Here is a 25,405-nt window from a genome sequence, read left to right as displayed (position 1 = left end):
GAGGTAACATGTGAAAGGAACTTAAAACAAGGTCTGACATACAGTAAGTACTAAGTAAATATTTGCTATTGTAATTTTTATTTCAATTATTTTAAGATGCTATACCCTCTGCTTCCAGATCTCTGTACCGCTTTTCTTTCTTCCTAGAACTTTCTCTCTTTCATTCTTATCATTATTTCTATAATTTTCACTCCTTTTTATTAGTCTGAGTTCACAAGAGAAACAGAACCAGTATATATGTATTGATTGGCTCACCTGATTATGGAGGCTGGCAAGTCCCAAGATCTGCAGGATGAGTCAGCATACTGGAGGCCCAGAAGAGCTGATGTTTACTTCTAGTCTGAGTTCAGAGGCCTAACCCCCAGGAGAGCTATTCACTCTGTATTTCTGGATTTTATTCTTCAGCACTGGGTATAGTCTATGGCTATGAAAATTGTGGTACAATTATTTTAAATTTTTTAATCAAAAAGATATCATGGGGCTTCTCTGGTGGCGCAGTGGTTGAGAGTCCGCCTGCCGATGCAGGGGACAAGGGTTCGTCCCCCGGTCCGGGAGGATCCTACGTGCCCCGGAGCGGCTGTGCCCGTGAGCCATGGCCGCTGAGCCTGCGCGTCCGGAGCCTGTGCTCCGCAACGGGAGAGGCCACAGCAGTGAGAGGCCCGCGTACCGCAAAAAAAAAAAAAAAATTCTCTCTTCAAAAAACTTACTGCGGGGCTTCCCTGGTGGCACAGCGGTTGAGAGTCCGCCTGCCGATGCAGGGGACGCGGGTTCATGCCCCGGTCCGGGAGGATCCCGCGTGCCGCAGAGCTGCTGGGCCCGTGAGCCATGGCCGCTGCGCCTGCGCATCCGGAGCTTGTGCTCCGCAATGGGAGAGGCCACAACAGTGAGAGGCCCGCGTACCGCAGGAAAAAAAAAAAAAAAAAATCATGAATTGCTCCAAATTTGATTTTCAGAAACCTTATTTTCTATTTTAAAGATGAAAGAAACTAAGGGTTAGACAAGCTAGGTGACTTGTTCAAGGCCATAATACTTCTAGTAAAGATGACACCAGGACATAGCTAGATTCCCATGACATAGCCCATGCTCATTTCTCCACCTCACCTCGGTATGGAAAGATGACCAGCTTATACCAGGTCAGATTAATGGCCATGGCCTCAATAGCTTTCTGTTCTAGTGTTTCCAAAGTTCAAAATGGTCAGAATCAACTAGAGGGCTGTTTAAAACACAGATTTCTGGCCCCCCCTTCCTCACACACAGAGTTTTTGATTCTGTAGGTCTAGATTAGACCTGAGAATTTCTGTCAGTAAGTTCCCAGGTGATGCCGACGCTGCTGGTTGGAGGCCATTTTCACTTTGCTACTTGAACCAGTTTTACTGGCTAATCTTTCTCGGTGAGCGGGTGAAAGAAGACAGGCTGGGCTTGCTACTCTACTGTGTTTTTACTAAGTTCTGCCACCCGTCTAAGCATGCATGTGGAACTACTTTCTCTATGATTGTATCCTTGGTGCAGTTCAGCTTTCGGCTATTTATTTAATTTTTAAAAATCTTTTGGGGCTTCCCTGGTGGCGCAGTGGTTGAGGGTCTGCCTGCCGCTGAGGGGGACGCGGGTTCGTGCCCCGGTCCGGGAAGATCCCACATGCCGCGGAGTGGCTGGGCCCGTGAGCCATGGCCGCTGAGCCTACGCGTCCGGAGCCTGTGCTCCGCAACGGGAGAGGCCACAACAGTGAGAGGCCCGCATACCGCAAAAAAAAAAAATCTTTTGAAAGTAAAAACAACTCAATGTTTCGGGAATAGAGCTTTCAATATGGGACTGCGCAGGAACTACTGCTATTAATCTCATAATATGAGTCAAAGAAAAACAAACAGTCAAGATTTTGTTATGCAAATTTTGTAAGTTGTCCTACTATGTATGGCTAAGATTGCTGTTTATGACTGTGTAAGTAGATCCCACGTGTCCCATTTCTGAGAATCTCTCCCTAGAACTCTGACCAGCTCTAAGGTAACCCTGTACCTATGTTTGTTTCTACAACCTGCCTTTGCTCCCTGCTCATTCCTGGAAGGGGAATGGGTGGATGCCTGACCAAAAGGGCTGAGCAGATCCTTCTCCTGAGACTCTGAAACAGAGGTATTTGTTATAGATTCATTTAGTTCTAGAAACTGAAGGACATTTATATGCAGGAGCAGGGGGGTCAATTACTTACCTTCATGTGCAAAACGAAGCAGAGAAAGTAGCCTGGAGACACATACACACACCCACATAGAGGGGCAGAGAATAACTGGGTTCTTGCTGCTTTTCCAGTTGCAGGTTCCAGTTCCTAAGGAGACCTGACCAGAGGTTTGTAAGATGCTCCTGATTCTCTCTGAGACTCTGTGATTTTTTGAGTGGGTTTTTGTTTTTGCCCTCCAGAATAGCCTAAGAGAGTTTGCTACAGACACACTCTTCCTATAGAACCACCTTTCTTCAGGGACAGTGTTGTAATTGGCGAGGAATGGAGAATCAGCAGTGCCGCCTCTGTGAGGAACTAGTTACAGGACCTCAGGGAAATTACTTTCCTACCTCAGATCTGTCACCTGTAAATAGAAGAGTTCATTTAGATTATTTTTAAAGAGCCCTTCCAGCTCTAATATTTATGCTAAAGGAAAACAAGGAAAATGGAGGTTGCCCATTCTTTTTTTTTTTAATTAATGAATTAATTTATTTATTTTTGGCTGTGTTGGGTCTTCGTTTCTGTGCGTGGCCTTTCTCCAGTTGCGGCGAGTGGGGGCCACTCTTCATCGCGGTGCACGGGCCTCTCACTATCGCGGCCTCTCTTGTTGGGGAGCACAGGCTCCAGACGCACAGGCTCAGTAGTTGTGGTGCACGGGCCCAGTTGCTCCGCGGCATGTGGGATCTTCCCAGACCAGGGCTCAAACCCGTGTCTCCTGCGTTGGCAGGCAGATTCTCAACCACTGCGCCACCAGGGAAGCCCACGTTGCCCATTCTTGATCTGGAATTTTAAATGGGAGCCTTGGGGCTGAGTCTGGGTGGGGACAGCAGCATTCACCTGAAGGACCTTAAAGAGAGAACCAAACTAAGAGGAAGAGTCAAGACGGCTTAAACAATTACCCTTAAAAATAGGGAGAAAATCTGGTCATTCCAAACTTCTTTATTAAGCCTTTGTGCAAGGTTTTCAACATGAGGGTGAGGGTTAGAATCACCTGGGAACCAAAAATTCAAAATCAAAGCCAAAAAACAACTAATGTTCTGGTCACACTCTTGGCCAATTAAATCATGAATTCTACAGTCTGAAGAGGGAGGCAGGCAGGCATTCCTGGATGTTAAAGCTCTCCAGGTGATTACAATCATGGCCAAGTTTGGGAACTACTGAGCCTTTGTATTTGCATTTGTTTAAAAAGGATGTGATTAACTTTAAAAGGTCACAGCTGAATATAAGCAAGATAAGCAGTGAGGGCATGCAGGTATAAGCAGAGCTCCTGTAAACTGAAAAAAGAAAACTTAAAATGTTTTTATGAGCCATAAAAGTTCCCTGTTCCAAAGACTTTTATAATATGGTCTATATGTTTAAAGATTTCTTAAGAATATCAAGGTAATATAGATAGCAAAATATCTGACTTTGAAAATCTTGGAGTTATCAAGATAATGTTAAATTTCCTTCACGTATTTTTAAAGAAGGTAAGTAAATGTAATATATATTTTTAAGAAGGCTTCTAACAAAATAGTTTGAATAAAAGGAGAAACCTTCAGGATCTAAGGTAAGACTTCTCTGTGCTAAAAATCAATAACGAGATAGCCTTAATCTCAGTGTGTTAACAAAGTAGGCATTGTTTGCAGGGAACTGAGTTTGTACGGAACTGAGACAATTTAGGGTATGTTAAGGGCTCCCAAAAAAGGATTCAATCTTAGCGTTTGAATTTTCAGGTTTCATTGGAAAAGACAGTGGCCCAAGAGAGCTTTTTGTAGTCCATGGTTTACACTCTGCTTCATTCTCATCGCTCAGTTTGTTTCTTCATCTATTTTCACCACTTACTCTCTCATTCTATATCCTCTCTAGTTGGCAGATTCTCCATACTGTCTTTCATATGCTTAAAACTTCTGTCTGTTGACCTGAAGGATCTTCAGTCCTTTCTTCATTTACCTACTTTATGTTGGGCATTGGGCATACAGCAGTGAATAGGTAGGAAATTTCCCTGCCCTCACAGAATCAGCATTTTAGTGGAAGAAAGAGACAATTAACAGGAAAACAAGTAAACAAGGTAATTACTGAGTAGGATACATATTATACTAAGAGGCACACTAACTGGTGGATATGAGGAGATAGTAATTTTCTTTAGATTGCTGATTCACAAGTTGGCTGCAGTTAAAATCACCTGTAGAGGTTTGGTTTATTTTGTTTTAATTCTGATGCCATGGTCCTATTCAGATTAATTACTAGGAGTGGGATGCGGTCAGCTGAAGTTTTTATAAACTTCCTAGGTGATTCTGATACATGGTGAGGATTGAGAATTACTGTTTTAGAGGAAGATCTCTTGAAGAAGATATTTGAACTGAGACCTGAAGGAAAAAGAAGAGGAAGCCAGCTTGCTGGAGGGGGGAGGAGATTGCCCCAGAGAGAGGAGAGGGCAGTTGCAAAGGCCCTGAGGTGCTAGAGACTTTGGTGTGCCCGAGGAAGACACTGGAGGGCAGCATAGCTGGAGCACAGTAGATTAGAGAGAATGAAAAAGGCAGGTAGAGAGCAGTTCATGACAGAGTTGGAATTTTATGTGTTTTATATGTTTGAAGTTTAAATGAAATGAGAAGTCACTGGAGAATTGTAACCAGGTAAGTGACATGATCTTAAGTATTTTTTAAAAGAACACACTCTCTGCTTCATGGAAGATGGATTTTAATGGGTCAGTGGTCACAGTGGAGAGACCAGATAAGGAAACTATGGCCTCAGCCCGATAGAGAAGATGGTGTCTTGGATAGCGTGGTGGCAGTGGGGTAAAAGGAATGCATGGACATGGAGAATATTTTTGAAGACAAACTGGTAGGACTTGCTATGTAGCTATTACCTAACTCCCTAAGAAAGAAAATCTGAGTAGTGAGTCAGTAACCTAGTTAATAGACCCACTCCATTCCCATCGCAGAACACCATGCCATCTCACAGGCTACTAGTTTTCCTTGTGTCAGTCAATGGACGATTGTCTTAGTATCTGGAGCTCAAACGAATCATGGCCCATGATGCAGCTCATGTGGGACAAAGCAAGTTAATGCAAACAGAAGGAAGAGCTTTATCTGGAGAGGGGTTACAGGTATCACAGTTACTCAGACTTTCTTAGATTCCCCTTTAATGATCATTTTTAAAATAAGATTTATCTTTAGTCAATGACATAATGATCAAATATATAAATTATGAAAACTGCAAACTTCTCACACAAAGGTGTGTGTAAATGTGTTTTAATTAAACTCGGGTAAGACATGCATATTTTCAAGGCCAAGGTTTTTTTTGTTTTTTTTTTTTTAATTGGGTTTCCATTCTGCTGGCCTCAGGCTGTCCAGCTAAACTGATTTTGTCTTTAAAAAAAGCACATAGTAGTTTGGTTATAAAGAAGGAAGAAAATGTTGTGATTTTTGTTAGACTGTCATAAATCAAGTTAGAGAAAAAACAACTAAGGATATGAAATTTCTAATGTAGCTTGTCATATGCAAAAATTCACATAGTTCAAAAAAATCTTGTAAATGAGACTATCTCTCTAAAAATGTTATAAACAGTCTTCATATTTCTAGTGAAAGTACACCTGGAAAAAGTACTTTAATGTTTTCAATGAAAATTCACCAAATGTTTAAGTTCCCCAAACTTTAAGTATTAAGTCTTTGGGCATTTATTATTTATACATTTTGAATGTAAAGGTCTGTTACTTTTGCCTGTGACCAAATGGGCAAAACATACATTTTGAGCCTGCACAGATCCAATATCTTGATTTATTGACCTATAAAGTAAGAATGTCTTGATTTTGTTTCTATAAAAAGGGAAAGAGAAAACATGAGAGCCAGAACAAAAACAGTATTTTTTTAATGTTGCCTTTTCCTCATGGATTTCTCCATTCTCTGTAATGGACAGCTTCCATGAGTCCTTAAAAAGGATTTTTGTTAGCCAGAGAAACTTTCCATGAGCTTTCTTGCTTGCCAAAATTATTAAGACCTCCTGACATGATGTATGCTAGTCCAATAATAACAAACTCTACCTCTAAAATTTTAGCTGCATGTAGAAAACAGCTTAAATTACATGTACCTTTTGCCACTTGTATTTTAACCTGAATTCTGCATTCCTTCTTTTTTTAAGAATTAAGATTTATTACTTGAATAACTATACTAGGTACTAGATTGGAGAAGGAATATTAAGTAGTTAACAAAAAACTATGTAGGAATTCCCTTCTAGGCTGAGCCACTGACTAACCTTCAGCTTTAAGATAATTCTGCTAGTGAATAGGAACATTGGTTGGATGTGAGAAGTTATGGAAGCTCAGATGTTTTGAATAAATGTTGATACAGCAGGGAAATCAACAGCACTGATCATAGGACTGTCTCCTTCCTTATCCTCCACTCCTTTAGACTTCTTTCCCTATCTCCACATGAATGTCTTGTGGTCCTTTTGTTCCTAGCTCCATCTTCCATTTTCTTATCGTTTGCTCCTGTACCTAGTATGTAATTCTTATCAAGTTCTCAAAGCATTTTCTTTCTCTTTCAGAAACTTGCTGAAATCTCAGCACCCCAAGAGAAACCCTGGAAATGGATAAACATTTTCTTTCTCATTTAATTCCCCTGGTGTAAGCCACACACAGTGTAAGATGATTTCATAGCACAATCCTAGGCTGTTCTATTCACAAAAAATGTGTTATCTAGAAAAATGGTACAGATGGACCTATTTGCAGGGCAGGAATAAACACGCAGACGTAGAGAACCGACATGTGGACATGGGGGGTATGAATTGGGAGATTGGGACTGACATATATACACTACCATGTGTAAAACTGACAGCTAGTGGGAACCTGCCGTATAAGCGCAGGGAGCTCAGCTCGGTGCTCTGTGATGACCTAGAGGGGTGGGATGGGGGGCGGGGGGGTGGGATGGAGGTCCAAGAGGGAGGAGATATATGTATACATATAGCTGATTGACTTCGTTATGCAGCAGAAACTAACACAACATTGTAAAGCAACTATACCCCAATAAAAAAGATGTCTGATTGTGTGATACCCACATACCACAGAAACAGTGATTTCAGCATCTTGGGAAATGCTTTTTCAGGTGGTGGTTAACCTTCAAGTTTTTCTCTTCCAAAATGACCCAGAGGGAAAGAGCAACAAAAGAGTATAAAAAGTAGAAAAGAAAGATCCCCCATCCCCAAAATAAGCCATTCCCAAATAACAGTTATCTGCACCCAACACTTTGCTGAGAATTCAACTGAAGGAGATACAGATGCAAACAGAAAACCAAAAGTTAGAGATACGGGTATATAAACTCTAAGGAAAAGACCTAAAATTCTCTGCAATTAGTGTTAAAGACCTGATATAAAGAAACAGAAATTCTGGAATAGATGCTTGTGGATTACAAAACCAGTGCAGAATATAACAGGATTAGGAAGTCACGCCCAACCAACAAAAGGGAAGGAAAATTTGAATTGAACCAGTTTCCTTCTATATTAGTTTCCTATTGCTGGTATGAAAAATTATCACAAATCCTGTGGCTTAATACAGTACAAATTTATCTTACAGTTCTGGAGGTCAGAAGTTGGAAATGGGTCTTACTTGGCTAAAACCAGGTGTTGGAAGGAATTCAGGGCTTCATTCCTTTGGGAGACTCTAGAGGAAAATCTGTTTCTTAACTTTTCCAGCTTTTAGAGGTTTTTAGTGACTCTCCTCCTTCATTTTATTCCATAGTTTCAGCATAGTGACTGCAGTGTCTGCTGAGAGGTGGCTATGTCAGTGCCTGTCATGGAATTATTGGAGAACAAGAAGAGTGAATAGAGGTGGTTGTAGAGATTGTCAAAGGAGTTTAAGTACATGCAAATCATCCTCTGGGTTCTCACAGAAATGCATGCAAGTTACTCAGCAGAACATGGATATTATTGTGGAAAATGCAGGAAAGAGCCAGTGTAATCTGAGTTGATACTATTGCAATCTTTGGGTCTTGGTGAAACTTGGGGTTACATGTATATATATAGTCCATTCCTGAGTTTTGAGTTCAGACATTCTCAGTTAATCTTTTTTTATTCTCTAAATTCTATTATCCAGTTATATATTGCTAGAGATAATTACTTGTACCAGCTATATCTCAATTGAATTTGCTAGTACATTTTGGTATTTAAGTTGAGCAGTCTCAGGAGACAGCACCCCTAACAGAAAGGGTCTAGCAATTACTGGTGTTTGAGTGAATTACGCATGACATGAGTGGCTCAAAAGTGTTATAAAATAAGAGCCACAATTGTTCCAGTTTGCCAACATAAAGAAAATATATTCCATACTTGATTTACTGTTTCTTCTGTAATTTCAGATTATATGCGTATGTATTCAATTTAGGATGTTGTTTCTCTCCATAAAACTGTTTAATTTGCAGTTAAAAGCAGATTTACTGTGGTATAATTATTACATAAAGAACTGCATATATTTAATGTGTACAATTTGAGTTTGAACATATGCAAACACCTGTGATACCATCATGACAATCAAAGTAACAGGCATATTCAATACCTCTCAAAGCTTCCTTGTGTCCCCTGCTCTTTGTGTGTGTGTGTGTGTGTGTGTGTGTGTGTGTGTGTGTTTGTGTAAAGATGGTCAGCATCATTAAGTATCAGGGAAATGCAAATTAAAAATGACATATCGGGGCTTCCCTGGTGGCGCAGTGGTTGAGAGTCCGCCTGCCGATGCAGGGGACACGGGTTCGTGCTCCGGTCTGGGAGGATCCCACATGCTGCAGAGCGGCTGGGCCCGTGAGCCATGGCCGCTGAGCCTGCGCGTCCAGAGCCTGTGCTCCGCAACGGGAGGGGCCACAGCGGTGGGAGGCCCGCGTACCGCAAAAAAAAAAAAAAAAAAAAAATGACATATCAACTCACACTGGTTAGGATGGCTATTATCAAAAAAACCCCAAAAGATAACAAGTGTTGGCAAGGCTGTGGAGAAATTGAAACTCTTATACACTGTTGATGGGAATGTAAAATAATGCAGCAACTATGGAAAAAATATGGAGGTTCCTTAAAAAATTAAGAATAGAACTACCATATGATTCAGCAATCCTACTTCTGGGTATGTATCCAAAAGAAGTGAAAGCAATCCTGAAGAGATATCTACACTCCCATGTTCATTGCAGTATTATTCAACAATAGCCGAGATAGGGAAACAATCCAAATGTCATCACAGATGAATAGATACAGAAAATGTATACATGTACAATAGAATGTTATTCAGCCTTATAAAAGAAGGAAATCCTGCCATTTGCTACAACATAGATGAACTTGGAGAACATTATGCTAAGTGAAATAAGTGTCATAGTAGAACAAATATGGCATGGTTTCTCTTATGGGGTATCTAAATTAGGCAAACTCATAAAAGCACAGAATATTTTTCATTGAAGTGCTCATGGACTCAAGGTTAAATTTTGTATACATGATCCTTAATGTGGGGGGAAAATAAGTTTATCATCCATCATCTATAATAATGTTAGATAATCCATTGTTAGAAATATATCCCTTTGTGTTGAGACATTTTCTCAAAAATGTCTTTTATAATGCATATACTCCTAAGAAAAGTGGCTCGTTTTGTTTTCAATAATGCAAGGTCATGTCCTTTCAGAATTAGTTTCTCAAATAGTAACTACTTTGCAATGAAATTACTGTGGATATGTGAATTTTATATAAGTATGAATATACTGATTTAGAGCGTTGAAGGAGAAATTCTATTGGGATATAGAAGGGCAAAATACTTCTTAAAAAGTAGTTGAGGGCTTCCCTCGTGGCGCAGTGGTTGAGAGTCCGCCTGCCAAGGCAGGGGACGCGGGTTCGTGCCCCGGTCCGGGAAGATCCCACATGCCGCAGAGCGGCTAGGCCCGTGAGCCATGGCCGCTGAGCCTGTGCGTCCGGAGCCTGTGCTCCACAACGGGAGAGGCCACAGCAGTGAGAGGCCCGCATACCGCAAAAAAAAAAAAAAAAAAGTAGTTGATATTTGAATTGGAAAAAGATTATCTAGATGGAAAGGAGTATCAAAAATGCCAAGATGAATAGACTCCAAAGACAATCTTTATTTAATTTATAATTTTTGTCATGAGCATCCCTGTGGGAAAGAGCTTACCATAGTATTTCTGAGTATATCCTTAATATGTTTCTTAAAATATGCTTTAAAAGCCAATGATATAGTGTTCAAAGTTTGGCATATGAAAAAGCTAATGGTTATGGAAGTGGCGTGCATTTGGTTTGGTGTTCATTGGCCAATGATTAAGGGAATATCCACAGAAACCCTTATAAAATTGTTTAGGTAGTTCTCTTCAGTATGGCTTCTGGCTATTTGCATTCTTTAGCACAGTGTATTATAATTTTTCAATGCTGAATAAAATTTCTTCTAGACCTTGGACTTGGCTCTTAGAGAACTAAACATTTTTCTTGATGTCATTAAGTTGATAGATAATTTTGGAGGCCACTATAAAGTCTATTTACAAGTGGAGGGAGTTGGGATTGTGGAGCACATACAAACAAAATCCATCTGGTGTTTATGTGAGTTTGTGTTTATAAAGGCAGTTTCCACCGTAGAAACGGATTGTATTTTAAAAATTCATTTTAAAGTTCATTGTTTGGAACCTAGAATACATTTTTCCTTAGAACCAACTGTTCTGTATAGTGGCTAGGTTCCTACGCCAGCTATCAAAAGCCTCTTTAACTCACAGGATTCCTGAAATGTCCATGGATACTAATACCATTAAGGAAACAGCTATCATGAACAATGCTGCTCTCTGGAAAAATAAGCTTGAGTGTCAACTGGGGATTCCGGAGCGTTAGCTTCCCCTTACCTTCTGCAAGTCGTGCAATGAGAGAAACTCTGTAAAGAAAACAAATTAATTAGGTAGAAGAGTGCTAAATGCCAGAGCAAAGCAAAGAGAAATCAGTTAAATAAAAGAAGAAGAAATAATAGAGCAGTTGTACGAGACGGAAAATAGAGAGGCTTCTAGAAGAGATACCAGAGAAAAAAATAATAGAACGTCAGAGAAGTAATATATTAAGAGAGAATTTCTGAGAATTCTTTATATGGATGAACAAAATGCCAAGAGTTGCTAAAACTTTGAAGAAAAATAAGGTGAAATTATAAATGACGAAAGTTATTTAAAAAAATGGTAATCAATATAACATGGTATTCAAACAGGCTAGGTAAAGGCACCAGTCGTACAGAATAAAAAAACTAAGAAACAGATCCACCTATATATAAAAATTTGATATAATAATGAAATTGGTATTGCATATCAGTAGGGAAATGATGCAATAAATTGTACTGAGTAGCTATGCATATTGAAAAACATAGTTATAGCCCTTCCTAAAACCATATACAAACAATAACTCCAGGTATTATATACTGCTAGTAAGTGTATAAATTAACATGAGCTCACATTTGTAGAGCGATCTGGATATGTGTTAATTTTCTATTGGTGCTGTAATAAATTAAGTAGCTTAGAACAACACAAATCTATTATCTCACAGTTCTGGAGGTCAGAAGTCTGAATTGGGTCTCTCTGGATTAAAATTAAGGTGTCAGGATGGTTGTGTTCCTTTCTGGAAATTCTAGGAGAGAGTCTGCTTCCTTGTTTTTTTCTAGCTTCTAGAGGCAGTCTACATTCCCTCCATCTTCCAAGTCAGAAACACTGAGCTGAGTCCTTTTCATACTACCATCTGTCTGGTTCTTCCTCTCACTCTTTTCCTCCTTCTTGCACTTATAAGGACCCTTGTGATGACATTGGGCCCACCTGGACAATCCAGAATAATCTCATCCCATGGTCAGTCAGTCAGCAACCTTTATTTCCCTTTGCCATGTAAACAAACATATTCACAAGTTCTGGGGATTAGGACATGGACTTCTTTGAGGAACTATTATTCTGCCTACAATAGGAACTATCTATTCAACTTGAATGTTTTTTATGTCTGATGACTTTGCAATTTCATTTCTAGGTATAGTTCCTTCAGAAAATATAGCACATTTTTAAGGGAATTTATATAAGATAGTTGCAGCTTTCAAGGGAATTTATATAAGATAGTGGCAGCATTTTTGGTAGTATAACCTAAATGTCTATCATCAAGAGCAAGGGAAAATTGTGGTCTACTGGTACAACAGAATATTATACAATAGTCAAAAATAATGAACTAGAGGCCACAGGTGTCAACACAGACATTTCTCAATAACAAAATGTTGTAGGAAGCCATTTATTCTATGAAACCATTTATATAAAGTTTTAAAACCTGAAGACAACCATATTTTATTTATGGACACACTGCATGAGGTGTAAGTAATTCTCACCTAGGCTACAATGTTTTTAGACTCACCCTTTAGCCTTCAATTTTGTGCTTATGCCCACCCTTCTATGGCAGGCGTTGGTAAATTATGGTGCTGTGGGCAGCCCACCTTTTTTGTGAATAAAGTTTTATTGAAATACAGGCTGCCTACCTTTTTGTAAAGAAAGTTTTATTGGACTAGAGCCATGCTCATTTTTTTAAACATCTTTATTAGAGTATAATTGCTTTACAATGTTGTGTTAGTTTCTGCTGTATAACAAAGTGAATCAGCTATACAGATACATATATCCCCTCCCTCTTGCATCTCCCTCTCACCCCTCTAGGTGGTCACAAAGCATGGAGCTGATCTCCCTGTGCTATGCCATGCTCATTTTTAGAAAAACGTTTTATCTGTGGCTGATTTAGTACTACAGTGGCAGAGCTGAGTAGTTGTGACAGAGACTGGATAGCCCTCAAGTCTAAAATATTTACTACTGGCCCTTTAAGAAAAAGCTTGTTAGTATGATGTTAACACCACTTGTTCAGTCCTGGGTATTGAGCTGGTTTCTGGAGACACAAAGGTGCTTAGAGGGTCCTGCCCTCAAGGAGCTTAGACCAATAGAGAAAAAGATATAAAATAAGTTCAGCAAAATGGTTTATACCCTAGGAAGGAAGTTCTGTAAAACACAATGAAGTGGGAGATTTTTCCTCAGGTACTGAAAGGACAAATAAATGAGGATTAAAATATAAAGTGCCTGGTTCATAATAAGACTTCAGTGCTGTGGGTTTACTATGGATATTCATATGCTTGTGACTGTCATCATCCTATGAAACTGCATGAATAAGAGTAAAGAAAGGGAAGGAAGAAAAAAAGGCAGAAAAAGAACATTTAGAAGAGGAGGACATTTGAAAGTGTGTTAAATAACGAAAGATAAGGAATGCCTATTTTTACTTTTTTACAAGTTAATATTTCAAAATAGAGTCAATAAAACTGTTATTTATCTTTTTTATATCAATGAAATGTAAATCAGTCATTTTTACCAGAAACATAGCCATTTGATTTCCCTAGTGCTAACTATAAATAAAGTGAATAGATTTCTCAAATTATCTTGCTTGGGTTTTCATACTAAGATTTACTGGAACATACATGCCTGTGAATTATAAATATGGTTTTTTAAAGCATACCAAATAATTTTTTGGAACAAAGTCTTTCTTATGAGAGAACACATTTATTTTCTTTAATGGATTCTCAAGGTAATAAAAAAATGTAGATAAGTTGTCATCGTGATCATTACCCATTTTTATTTGTGGGGTTTCTAAGGCCTGTTCAGTTCCCTGGAGAGCATGTTTCACTCTGCTACTTGGTCAATCATGTTTCCCCAAATGGCCATTGAAGTTATTTTGGCTCATGTCATCTTTCAAGAGGGAAACCATTTTTATCTGTCTCCAGAATAATAATAGTTTTCATGTCATATATTTTTCTCTTCTTCACTTCTCTTTGATCATTCAGTGGCTCATGTATTTGTTCTCTTGGGATTTCTGCTAAGGAGGAGCTGGGCACTTGTCTTGCACGAATGATTTTCACTCAATTACAAAACTATTGTTACTTGGTTTTCCTTCCTGCATAGTTTTTCAAATGTTCAGCTGTTATTGAACATCTCATAGCTGTGAGATTTTTAGAATTAACTTGACGGTAAAACTTCTTTTAAAAGGCACTTTGCTCTTTTCTCTGGTAGAACATTACCAGGCTAGCAATTTCCTTCTAGAGCTAAAATTTCTTGCTTAGTTCTATTATGTATAGCATCAAAATGGTATTTCATTAACAAATAGGAAGAGAACTTTTATCTTCCTCTAATAAAATGTTCATTTAAATTCAATTGAATTGTACTCCTGTAGTTTTTATTCGGCTTCATGTTTTCTTCACCGGGCAATGACCTTCTTAAGGAGAGGCAAGAATGAATCCAACTAGCAACATTGCAGGAAAGTGCTGTTACATTTGGGAGGGTAGAGGGATGGGAAACATAGCTGATGCTGCTAGTTGAATGGGAATGGAAGTACACTAATGACAGAGTTCAGAGGGCATGCCCCAAAAACCTTCCTACTCACCTATGAATAAAACACCCAACTTCCCCAAGGCCACATCTATAACATCCAGGAGACACAGTTTTGAAAAAGTATAATTCTTGAGAGACTACACATTTCATTCTGACCTTCACCTCAGAAACCTTGCTTGTTTAACTTTCCTCTTAAGAATTTTGTTTTGTATTAAAGTAATGAAATATATTCAGAATTCTATAATCTAAAATAGTGAAATATGTTTAGGTTTCAAAATGGTTGCCTTACCATTGGTGCATTTTACAACCATGTATCCTTTTTTTTTTTTCTTGTTCCCTGACCTTCTCTTTGCCTAGCTTGGCCTGTGCAGCCAGAATGAGGGCAAGCGCTGAGCTGAGCTGAGCTGAGCAGACCAAACAATACCCCCTTAGAGGTTGTGTGACCTCAGGCAGGCTCCTCAGTCTCCAAGCTTCAAGCTCCTCCTCTATAAAATAGGCGAAATGCTAAACAAATGCCTAATTGCACGTTTTTTTGAAAGGAAGCCTCCTCCCAAATGCCTTAGTTTTTAAAATTTTTATACAGCAGGTTCTTATTAGTTATCCATTTTATACATATTAGTGTATACACGTCAATCCCAATCTCCCAATTCATCCCACCACACCCCCACAACCCTGCTTTCCCCCCTTGGTGTCCATACGTTTGTTCCGTACATCTGTGTCTATTTCTGCCTCGCACACCGGTTCATCTGTACCATTTTTCTATATTCCTCATACATGTGTTAATATACGATACTTGTTTTTCTCTTTCTGACTGACTTCATTCTGTATGACAGTCTCTAGGTCCATCCACGTCTCTACAAATGACCCAGTTTTGTTCCTTTTTATGGCTGAGTAATATTCCATTGTATGTATGTACCACATCTTCTTTATCCATTCGTCTCTCAACGGGCATTTGGGTTGCTGCCATGACCTGGCTATTGTAAATACTGCTGCAATGAACATTGGGGTGCATGTGTCTTTTTGAATTATGGTTTTCTCTGGGTATATGCCCAGTAGTGGGATTGCTGGGTCATACGGTAGCTCTATTTTTAGTTTTTGAGGGAACCTCCATACTGTTCTCGATAGTGGCTATATCAATTTACATTCCCACCAACAGTGCAAGAGTGTTCCCTTTTCTCCACACCCTCTCCAGCATTTGTTGGTTGTAGATTTTCTGATGATGCCCCTTCTAACTGGTGTGAGGTGATACCTCATTGTAGTTTTGATTTGCATTTCTCTAATAATTAGTGATGGTGAGCAGGTTTTCATGTGCCTCTTGGCCATCTGTATGTCTTCTTTGGAGAAATGTCTATTTAGGTTTTCTGTCCATTTTTGGATTGGGTTGTTTGTTTTTTTAATATTCAGCTGCATGAGCTGTTTATATATTTTGGAGATCCTTTGTCCGTTGATTTGATTGCAAACATTTTCTCCCATTCTGAGGGTTGTCTTTCCATCTTGTTTATAGTTTCCTTTGCTGTGCAAAAGCTTTTAAGTTTCATTAGTTATCCACTTTTGGATAAAAGCCACTGAATAACTCAGTGACTTGACAGTGCACAGAGAGAGCAGAATGTCTGGGTCAACATGGAGCAGTTCCTCATTTGGATCTCTCTTTCCCACCAAAATAGAAATAAGGGATAGAATATTTAAGTGTTAAAAGGTATAGGACCACACTCAAAAATAGAAAGGGAAAATCTTCATGTTACAGAAGCAGAGGGAGCCCAGGGCAATAGCAGAGATTACAGTATTATAACCCAGATCGAGTCATAACCATATATATGTACTAGAGATCGTACTTTAGGGACTGTAGGTATGGAAGTCAAATCGGCCACACACATAGCAGGGAACAGGAAATGGCTCCCCATGTGAGCCCAGGAAGTAGGACCATACTGTCTGCCTATTTAAAAGAGCTGAAATAGCTCTACCCACTTACACAGTTACAATTAGAGACATTCCATTTGAGTACAGAAAGACTGCATGATATCTGCACCCATACTGATGCACAACTGCTGTAGTTGCTGAAACAACATTTGATAAAATTTAATATCTATGCTGGGTTAAAGCCATTCATAAAATAACAACAGATGGATATTTTCTAGTTATTTCTAAATACAAAATCCATCAGCAAGCTTAATAGGAAACAACTAGAAGATGAAAACTGGCTTCTAGCTAACACACTTAGACAAAGAAGAAAGAAAAGAAAGAAAGAAAAGAAAGAAATATGTGTTGTAAAACTTGGAGGAAAAAGGCAAAATTAACGTTACTTGCACATGATAGCATTGTAGTACTTGAAAAGCCACGAGATTCAAAATCAAAACTATTACAAGCTATACGAAGTTTTAGGTACAAATATAAACAGCCTTCAATAAAAAAACACAACCATTAAAAAACATAATATTTACAATATGTTTAGACAAAGATAATATAGCTACATAATAATTAGCAAAAAAATAAAAATATTCTAGGAAGAAAACTTTAGAATGCTTCTGAGAGACAGAAAAACACTTGATCAAAAGAAAAACTTATCTCTCCTTACACAAGGTTTATAGCATAAAGTTACTAATTTTCCCAAAATTAGTCTGCAGGTCTAAAGCATCCCAACAAAATAAGAACTTATTTTCTTTGGAAATAAACAAGCTGATTCAGAAGTTCATATGAAGAAATAAACAAGCAGTAATAGACACTAAATCATAATATTTATGTTATGGAATTAACTGTGTCCTCCCTAATTCATGTTCATAGGGTTGAAGCCCTAACCTGCAATACCTTAGAATGTGACTATATTTGGAGATAGAGCCTTTAAAGTGGTAATTACGTTAAAATGAGTCCTCTAGGGTGGGCCCTAATCCAATCTGACTAGTGTCCTTATAAGAACCGATTAGGATACACAGAGAGACACCAGGGATAGTCATGTATAGATGAAAGGACATATAAGGCCAATGCAAGAAGGTGACCATCTACAAGGCAAGGAAAGGAGCCTCAGGAGAAAGCAAACCTGTCCACACCTTGATCTTTGACTTCTGGCCTCCAGAATTGTTCGAAAATGAATTTGTTGTTTAAGCCAGCCACTCTGTGATCTTTTGTTATGGCAGTCCTAGCAGACTAACACAATTTAACCCACAAACCCCTCTGAGTTCAGTAACACCCCTTACACAAATATTCATTGAAAATCTAGTAATAGGCATATACTGGGATTGTTTCAGTAAGGAAAGCTTATCGCTGCAAGATTTTTAGGACCTGACAAACAGTTCTTTAAGCAATTTAATAATCTTCCATAAGGAGAAGTCTGGAGCTAGGAAGCCCAGGATTGGTTCCTCAACTCAGTCATCAAAAAGCCAGCCTATTCATAACCTCTTGCTCAGCCATCTTCAGCTTTTGGGCTTTTTGGTGTTTATGCTATTGTAACCTCGATGAAACAACTCAGCTACCAGAGCTTCAGGCATGACTGTATCACATCAGCATCACAGACTACAAGAAAGAAGGAGAGCAAACCTCACAGGGCTATCTTTTTTTTTTTTTTTTTTAATGGTCAATCAAATTTTTTTTCCCACATCTTTATTGGAGTATAATTGCTTTACAATGGTGTGTTAGTTTCTGCCTTACAACAAAATGAATCAGCCATACATATACATATGTTCCCATATCTCTTCCCTCTTGTGTCTCCCTCCCTCCCTCCCACCCTCCCTATCCCACCCCTCCAGGCGGTCACAAAGCACCGAGCTGATCTCCCTGTGCTATGCGGCTACTTCCCACTAGCTGTCTACCTTACGTTTGGTAGTGTATATATGTCCATGCCTCTCTCTCGCTTTGTCACAGCTATCTTTTTAATACATAAAGAAAAGCTTTCCCCCAACCCCCTAGCTGACTTTCTTTCATACTTGGTAATATTAATGTGATATACACATGCATCCATTCTTTCCACGCAAAATTACTGCACATAAGTATCAGGTAAATACTCTTTCTTATGAGTTATTAATAATCTGGCCCTGAATATTGGGCACAATCATTAATTATAGAGCTGAGGAGAGCTTCTTGCTTGAATTACTATAGGAATCACCCATGTGTCTTCTACCCACTGAAAACCCTGTTAAAATAACAGTAATTTGCTAAACTGGTTAGAGTAAATAATCCAACTCACAATATTTTTCCTTCTGGTCTTCTCAGTTACCATATATAAATAAATCAGAGTATTTACAACACATTCTCTAGATACAGATTTAGGTGACATGAGGGATATAAAAAGATTTTCCATGCACAAGATCCTTTCAGATTTATTAGGGAAATAAGACCTATGTTCAAAAGAAACTGTGAGCAAGAATGAAATATTCCTATATAAGTAATACTTCTATTTTAAATTGTCATTCTCTTTAGTTGGCAGTTTCCCAAACTTACACACCTGTTCCTTTAACCTACAATTCTCTTCCTTTCTCTCCCTCTTCCTCCATATGCTTTGAAACTCAGATCGAGCATTAGCTCCGGTATAAAACTTTGTCCAACCATCCACACCTTCTTTGTGTACCCTCTGCAAAATGTTTCAACAGCGCAAGCTATCAATTCTTGCATGTATTTGTTTGCATGTTCATCTCATGCAAGATTACACTCATTCAACTTTGCGTACCTGATAACTAGCACAACACTGGAAACAGTGGAGACCAACCAAATATGTGAATAAAACAATGAGAGTTTGACTATTTAAAAAGGAGACAAGAATACAATACTGTAAGGACCAAAAGAAGCACAGGAGTCATTTGAGATCCCTTCATGGTGAAGGAATGAACTAGAACTAGAAGCATGCTTACCCTAAAAGAAAAATATCTGGTCTTTGAATTAATTTTAAGTTATTTGCAGTGAGAAATAAGATCATACTTTACTGTTCCTGGGCTACAAACTTTGAAGACTAAATACATTTTCCTGCTTCTGTGCTAAACAAAACTGGGACTGGGCAAAAGCAACTTAGCAGCTTGCTATAGGAAATACTTGCTTTGGAAGATAAGTCTATGAACCAACCAAAATAGCTTACTTATAAAGACTAATAGCTCACTTCAAGACCTTCTCCTTATCATGTCCACCAAACCAAAACTACTTTGTTATAAATTTTGCCAATTCCAGTTTCCTCCCTTGCAATATCAGCCTTAAAAATCACCTAGGGCCCTATATACTTGCTCCTGGAAATTCTCCCTTCACAGACCTGGCTAAAAATCTATCATACTGGTGTTCTTTCTTACTGTAAGTCTAACAAACTCAGATTTGCATGATCAACATGTGTTTCTGATGGTCTTTTGGTGGAGCTAAAGGCCAATAGTAGCCTTAAAATGAATTTGACATATACCCAGCTTTGAAGAAAGTATATCTGATGTAGGAAAGCAACTTTTGTGTTATTTACCTTAGATTGTATTCTTCTCCCCAAATATGAGGAGGTATGAGTAATTTACAAAAACATGAAGTATTTTTGTTCATTTTTAAAGTGACAGCTAAAGTTATCAATTTTTTCCCTTGCTTCCTCTGTTAAGAATTATTTCCTCATATTTTCATACTCAAATTTATTGACTGGTATTACCTTAAAAATAACCATTTATTTCATTTATCTTTAACAGCTTTATTAGGGCCCATTTATTATAGGAAATGTACATTTCCTCTAAAAGAATTCCCAAGACATAAAACCACTGTCTCCTTTTCAAAATGTTTTAACCTAATGAATATCCATGAGAAAGAAAATATACTGTCACCATTCTATTACAAGATGTTACTTATAGAAATTTTATATATTTCAGTTGCTTTACTATATCAAGTTACAACTGGTTGTCATCATCTCTGAAACCTGAAATCTATAATCTATGTTGGATGAATGAAACAAAAATGAAAAAAAAAGTAAAATAAATGCTTGGTAAATAAATAAATGGATAAATGAATTGTTATACATTGACATAATTCTAGGAAGCCACAGGTGCCTAAGTATTTCAATGAATATGTTGTCATTTTAAGAATTACTGACTGCCAATCTTTCTTTATCTCTTATCCTTCAAAAGGCTCATATCCGTCTACCTTTGTGTGCTATTTTAATCATTATTTTTTATAGCCCATATGTTTTATTTTCCATTTTCCTTTATTGTTTCCTTTTAGCATTACTTACTTGTTTCCTTTTGTAGTTTATTTGATCCATAAGGATCTTATAAAGAAAGTATTTTTTAAATTAATTCAACATTGCTAGGTTCTCATTAACTTCATTTCATATGCTTGGCATAGCTTCGACTTCTTATTTACACCTTAGTGCAAATTTCTTCACTTTCTTGGAGTTTAAGTAAAAAATGTTATACAACATTGTAAATCAACTATACTCCAATAAAAATCAATTTTAAAAAGGTAGAATAATTAAAACACAGCATGGAACAATAAGGGAAAAACTACTGTTTTTAGATACTAGTTGTAATAAGTGATAAAGAAATTTTTAAAAGGAAATTCTATATTTACATAGATGAGATAGATATAAAAATTCTAAAGGAAAAACACTAAAGAAGAAAGTAATACATACATTAAAGACATATGAAAAAGTACATTTAGGTGAATTAATTTTCATTGCTTTAAATCACAAGACAAAGTTTGGCATTCAGTCTTCTAAATAAAATGGTTTTTAGCTATGTCTTGATCAAATGTCACATTAGAGACTAGAACACCGTATGGCTCATAGTAGAGGCTCAATACATATGTTTCTTCAAATATATCTAACAAACTTACCAAAAATTGTGATGTTAAAATTTTCTGTCCTCAGCAAATGTTAACAGATTGCAGAAGGCCACAGGCTTCTGGATTAATGTATCATTAAGGGAACAGCTGCCACTATTTTTAATGAGGTTCCTTTTCCAATGACGTAAGCAAAATTATTAGGTTATAGGTTTTCTAATACCCAATATCAGCCTGATCATTTTCACTGGTAAGAGCAAAGTTTTTACAAGTCCTCTTTCTCTGAAACCATCAAAGATTACAATGACTACCCCTAACTGTTAAGGCCATTTGGAAAGCTGATATGTCTCAAAACCTCAGAAGGGATACTCCTATAGGTAATGGACTTTATTCAAAGAAGTCTGATTTCAACTCAATCCAAAAATCATTTCTTAGTTCTCATTGTGTGCAAAGCTTTGGACCAGGCACTGAGGGGCTATGGAGACCAGAAGACACAGAGGATGATCTTAAGGAACTTGCCCTCAAGGAGCTGGCCTTCAAGTAAAAGAATAATAAACACAAATAGGCAGTGCACTCAGCAGTCCCACAGATCTCTCTCTTGCTCCAACGATGTTTGGACGGAACAGACCGCAGGGACATCCCTTGCTCCAGCCTCTGACCACTCTCCAACCTTTTTTCCAGTCACAACCTTTGGAATCAGCCACTCAGCTATCCTTCGTCACCAGAACTAGCCAACACCATTTTTTGAGCTTAACATCTTATTACTGATCAACCATGAGCTCCCAGATTTGTCAGAATTATTCCACCGAGGTGGAGGTCGCCATCAACTACCTGGTCAATATGCATCTGCAGGCCTCCTACACCTACCTCTCTTTGGACTTCTATTTCGACTGTGACTATATGGCTCTGAAGGGCATGGGCCACTTTTTCCATGAATTGGCTGAGGAGAAGCGCGAGGGTGCCAAGAGTCTCTTGAAAATGCAAAAGCAGCACGGTGGTCGTGCCCTCTTCCAGGATGTGCAGAAGCCATCTCAAAATGAGTGGGGTAAAACCCAGGACACTATGGAAGCTGCCATTCTCATGGAGAAGAACCTGAACCATGCCCTGGGTTCTGCCTGTGCAGGCCCCCACCTCTGTGACTTCCTAGAGAGCCACCTCCCAGATGAAGAGGTGAAACTCATCAAGATGGGTGACCACCTGACCAACCTCTGCAGGCTGGCTGATCTCTAGGTTTGCCTGAGCAAGAATTCCTTCAAAAGGCTCATGCTCAAGCACGACTAGGAGCCTCCGGAACCCAGTGGCCTTTGAGGAGCCCTCTCTGGTGTCAGGGCTTCTGCCTGAAGCCCCTCTCTGTAGCCACTAGGCAGCTATTTAACCACTCTGGAGCACTCTTACCCAAGCCTTGGACCAAATGGAAACAGGAAAGCTTTTTGAAGCAGAAAGAAAGAAAAGAAAGAAAGAAAGAAAGGAAGAAAGGAGGGAGGGAGGGAGGGAGAGAAGGAAGGAAGGAAGGAAGAAAAGAAACACAAATAACTGTAATTCAAAGTAAAGTGACATATTTGTACAAATGGAGATAAAAGAAATATGATTGGGAGACACAGGGAGAGAGGTTATGATCTCCAAAAGTGAAACTAGAAAAGCTTTTAGGATTTTCTAGTTACTGATTAAGTATTATGTCAAATACAATTGTGAGGAAGAGAGAGAAGATATCTTAGGTGAAACAGAGACACAGATGTCTGCATATGCATGGCTTGGACAGAGACAGTGAAGATTATGGAATATGGGAGGATATACTGCAAAGAAAAATTGGAAATGTGTCAGGGACAAGATTGTGAAGACCTTGAATATCATGCTAAGGAATTTGTATTTATACCCTCTGCCCCACATACATGCTCCAACAGTAGCCAAGATCTTAGCTATACTAGAATTGCTTCAGGAAGATCAAACTCTCGAAGACTCATTTACCCCTTGATGCATTTTCAGAATATTGATTCTTGGTTGCTTATTCGTACTTTCAGGTTAAAAACAAACAAACCACTAAAAAGCCCTGTATTGAGCTAATCTTTAATATAATGAATATTTTTATTTTGTTACTTATAGCTAACCCTTTCTCCCATTTATTGAGCCACTGGCAATACAAACAATGTCTGGTTGACAATTTCCCCATCTCAGCTCTGTGCAGGAAATCTACATGTTTCTCATGAAAGTCATGTGGCAAGAGCACCTCCCATTTATATAGTGCTTTACTGTTTGCCACCCATTTTCAAATACATTGTGACTCTGTCACATAGTGTAACACTTTATTGTGCCCTGTAATTTGACAAACTTTATGCCAAGCTCTTTATATTCAACCCTATTTAGAAATGAGAATATTAAGAGTTATAGACATTAAGAGACTTCACAAGGTCACAGAACTAATAACTAGAAATAAGATCAGGGCTGACTCTAGAATTTCTACATTAACTATCATGCTATATTATTTCCTTTATAAACACACATACCACAAAACTAGTTATGACATTTTCATCAAGCCAACAACACATTTTTGTAAGTCAATGACTTTCTAGACTTTGTTCTTCTAAATTCTTAATTCAATTCAGACTACTATTAAATTGATTTTACTGCTTCAATGCATCCAAAACTATCAAAAATGTACCATTTAATCTTTACTTATCTGGACTATGCCAGCCAAGAGAACAATGCACTTGAAGTTGTATGCCACAGTTTATGGATTAAAGGATATTATTAAAGGATAAATGGAGAAGGCAGACAGCAGAAGCAAGAAGAACTACAATCCTGCAGCCTGTGTAAAGAAAACCACATTCACAGAAAGATAGACAAAATGAAAAGGCAGAGGACTATGTACCAGATGAAGGAACAAGATAAAACCACAGAAAAACAACTAAATGAAGTGGAGATAGGCAACCTTCCAGAAAAAGAACTCAGAATAATGATAGTGAAGATGATCCAGGACCTCAGAAAAAGGATGGAGGCAAAGATTGAGAAGATGCAAGAAATGTTTAACAAAGACCTAGAAGAATTAAAGAACAAACAAACAGATGAACAATACAATAACTGAAATGAAAAATACACTAGAAGGAATCAATAGCAGAATAACTGAGGCAGAAGAACAAATAAGTGACCTGGAAGAAAGAATGGTGGAATTCACTGCTGCAGAACAGAATAAAGAAAAAGAATGAAAAGAAATAAAGACAGCCTAAAAGACCTGTGGGACAACATTAAATGCAACAACACTCACATTATAGGGGTCACAGGAGAAGAAAGAGAGAAAGAACCCAAGAAAATATTTGAAGAGATTATACTCGAAAACTTCCCTAACATGGAAAAGGAAATAGGCATCCAAGTCCATGAGGCGCAGAGAGTCCCAGGCAGGATAAACCCAAGGAGAAACACGTCTGGACACATAGTAATCAAATTGACAAAAATTAAAGACAAAGAAAAATTATTGAAAGCAACAAGGGAAAAATGACAAATAACATACAAGAGAACTCCCATAAAGTTAACAGCTGATTTCTCAGCAGAAACTCTACAAGCCAGAAGGGAGTGGCATGATATATTTAAAGTGATGAAAGGGAAGAACCTACAATGAAGATTACTCTATCTGGCAAGGATCTCATTCAGATTCAATGGAGAAATCAAAAGCTTTACAGACAAGCAAAAGCTAAGAGAATTCAGCACCACCAAACCAGCTCTACAACAAATGCTAAAGGAACTTCTTTAAGTGGGAAACACAAGAGAAGAAAAGGACCTAGAAAAACAAACCCATAACAATTAAGAAAATGGTAATAGGAACATACATATTGATAATTACCTTAAACGTGAATGGATCAAATGCTCCAACCAAAAGACACAGGCTTGCTGAATGGATACAAAAACAAGACCCATATATATGCTGTCTACAAGAGATAGCAGACCCACTTCAGACCTAGGGACACATACAGAATGAAAGTGAGGGGATGGAAAAAAGATATTCCATGCAATTGGAAATCAAAAGAAAGCTGGAGTAGCAATACTCATATCAGATAACATAGACTTTAAAATAAAGAATCTTACAAGAGACAAGGAAGGACACTACATAATGATCAAGGGATCAATCCAAGAAGAAAATATAACAATT

At 38.2% G+C, this 25,405-nt stretch overlaps 1 pseudogene; it reads left to right on the top strand.

Annotated features, from left to right (window-relative positions):
- The first annotated feature begins 22,041 nt into the window (after positions 1-22,041).
- Positions 22,042-22,497, top strand: LOC137225592 (ferritin light chain pseudogene; annotated as a pseudogene).
- Positions 22,498-25,405: the final 2,908 nt, after the last annotated feature.

Source organism: Pseudorca crassidens, chromosome 5 (genome assembly GCF_039906515.1).
Source record: "Pseudorca crassidens isolate mPseCra1 chromosome 5, mPseCra1.hap1, whole genome shotgun sequence".
NCBI lineage: Eukaryota > Metazoa > Chordata > Mammalia > Artiodactyla > Delphinidae > Pseudorca > Pseudorca crassidens.
The sequence above is the reverse complement of the archived record's forward strand: the minus strand, read 5'-3'. Positions and strand labels throughout refer to the sequence as shown.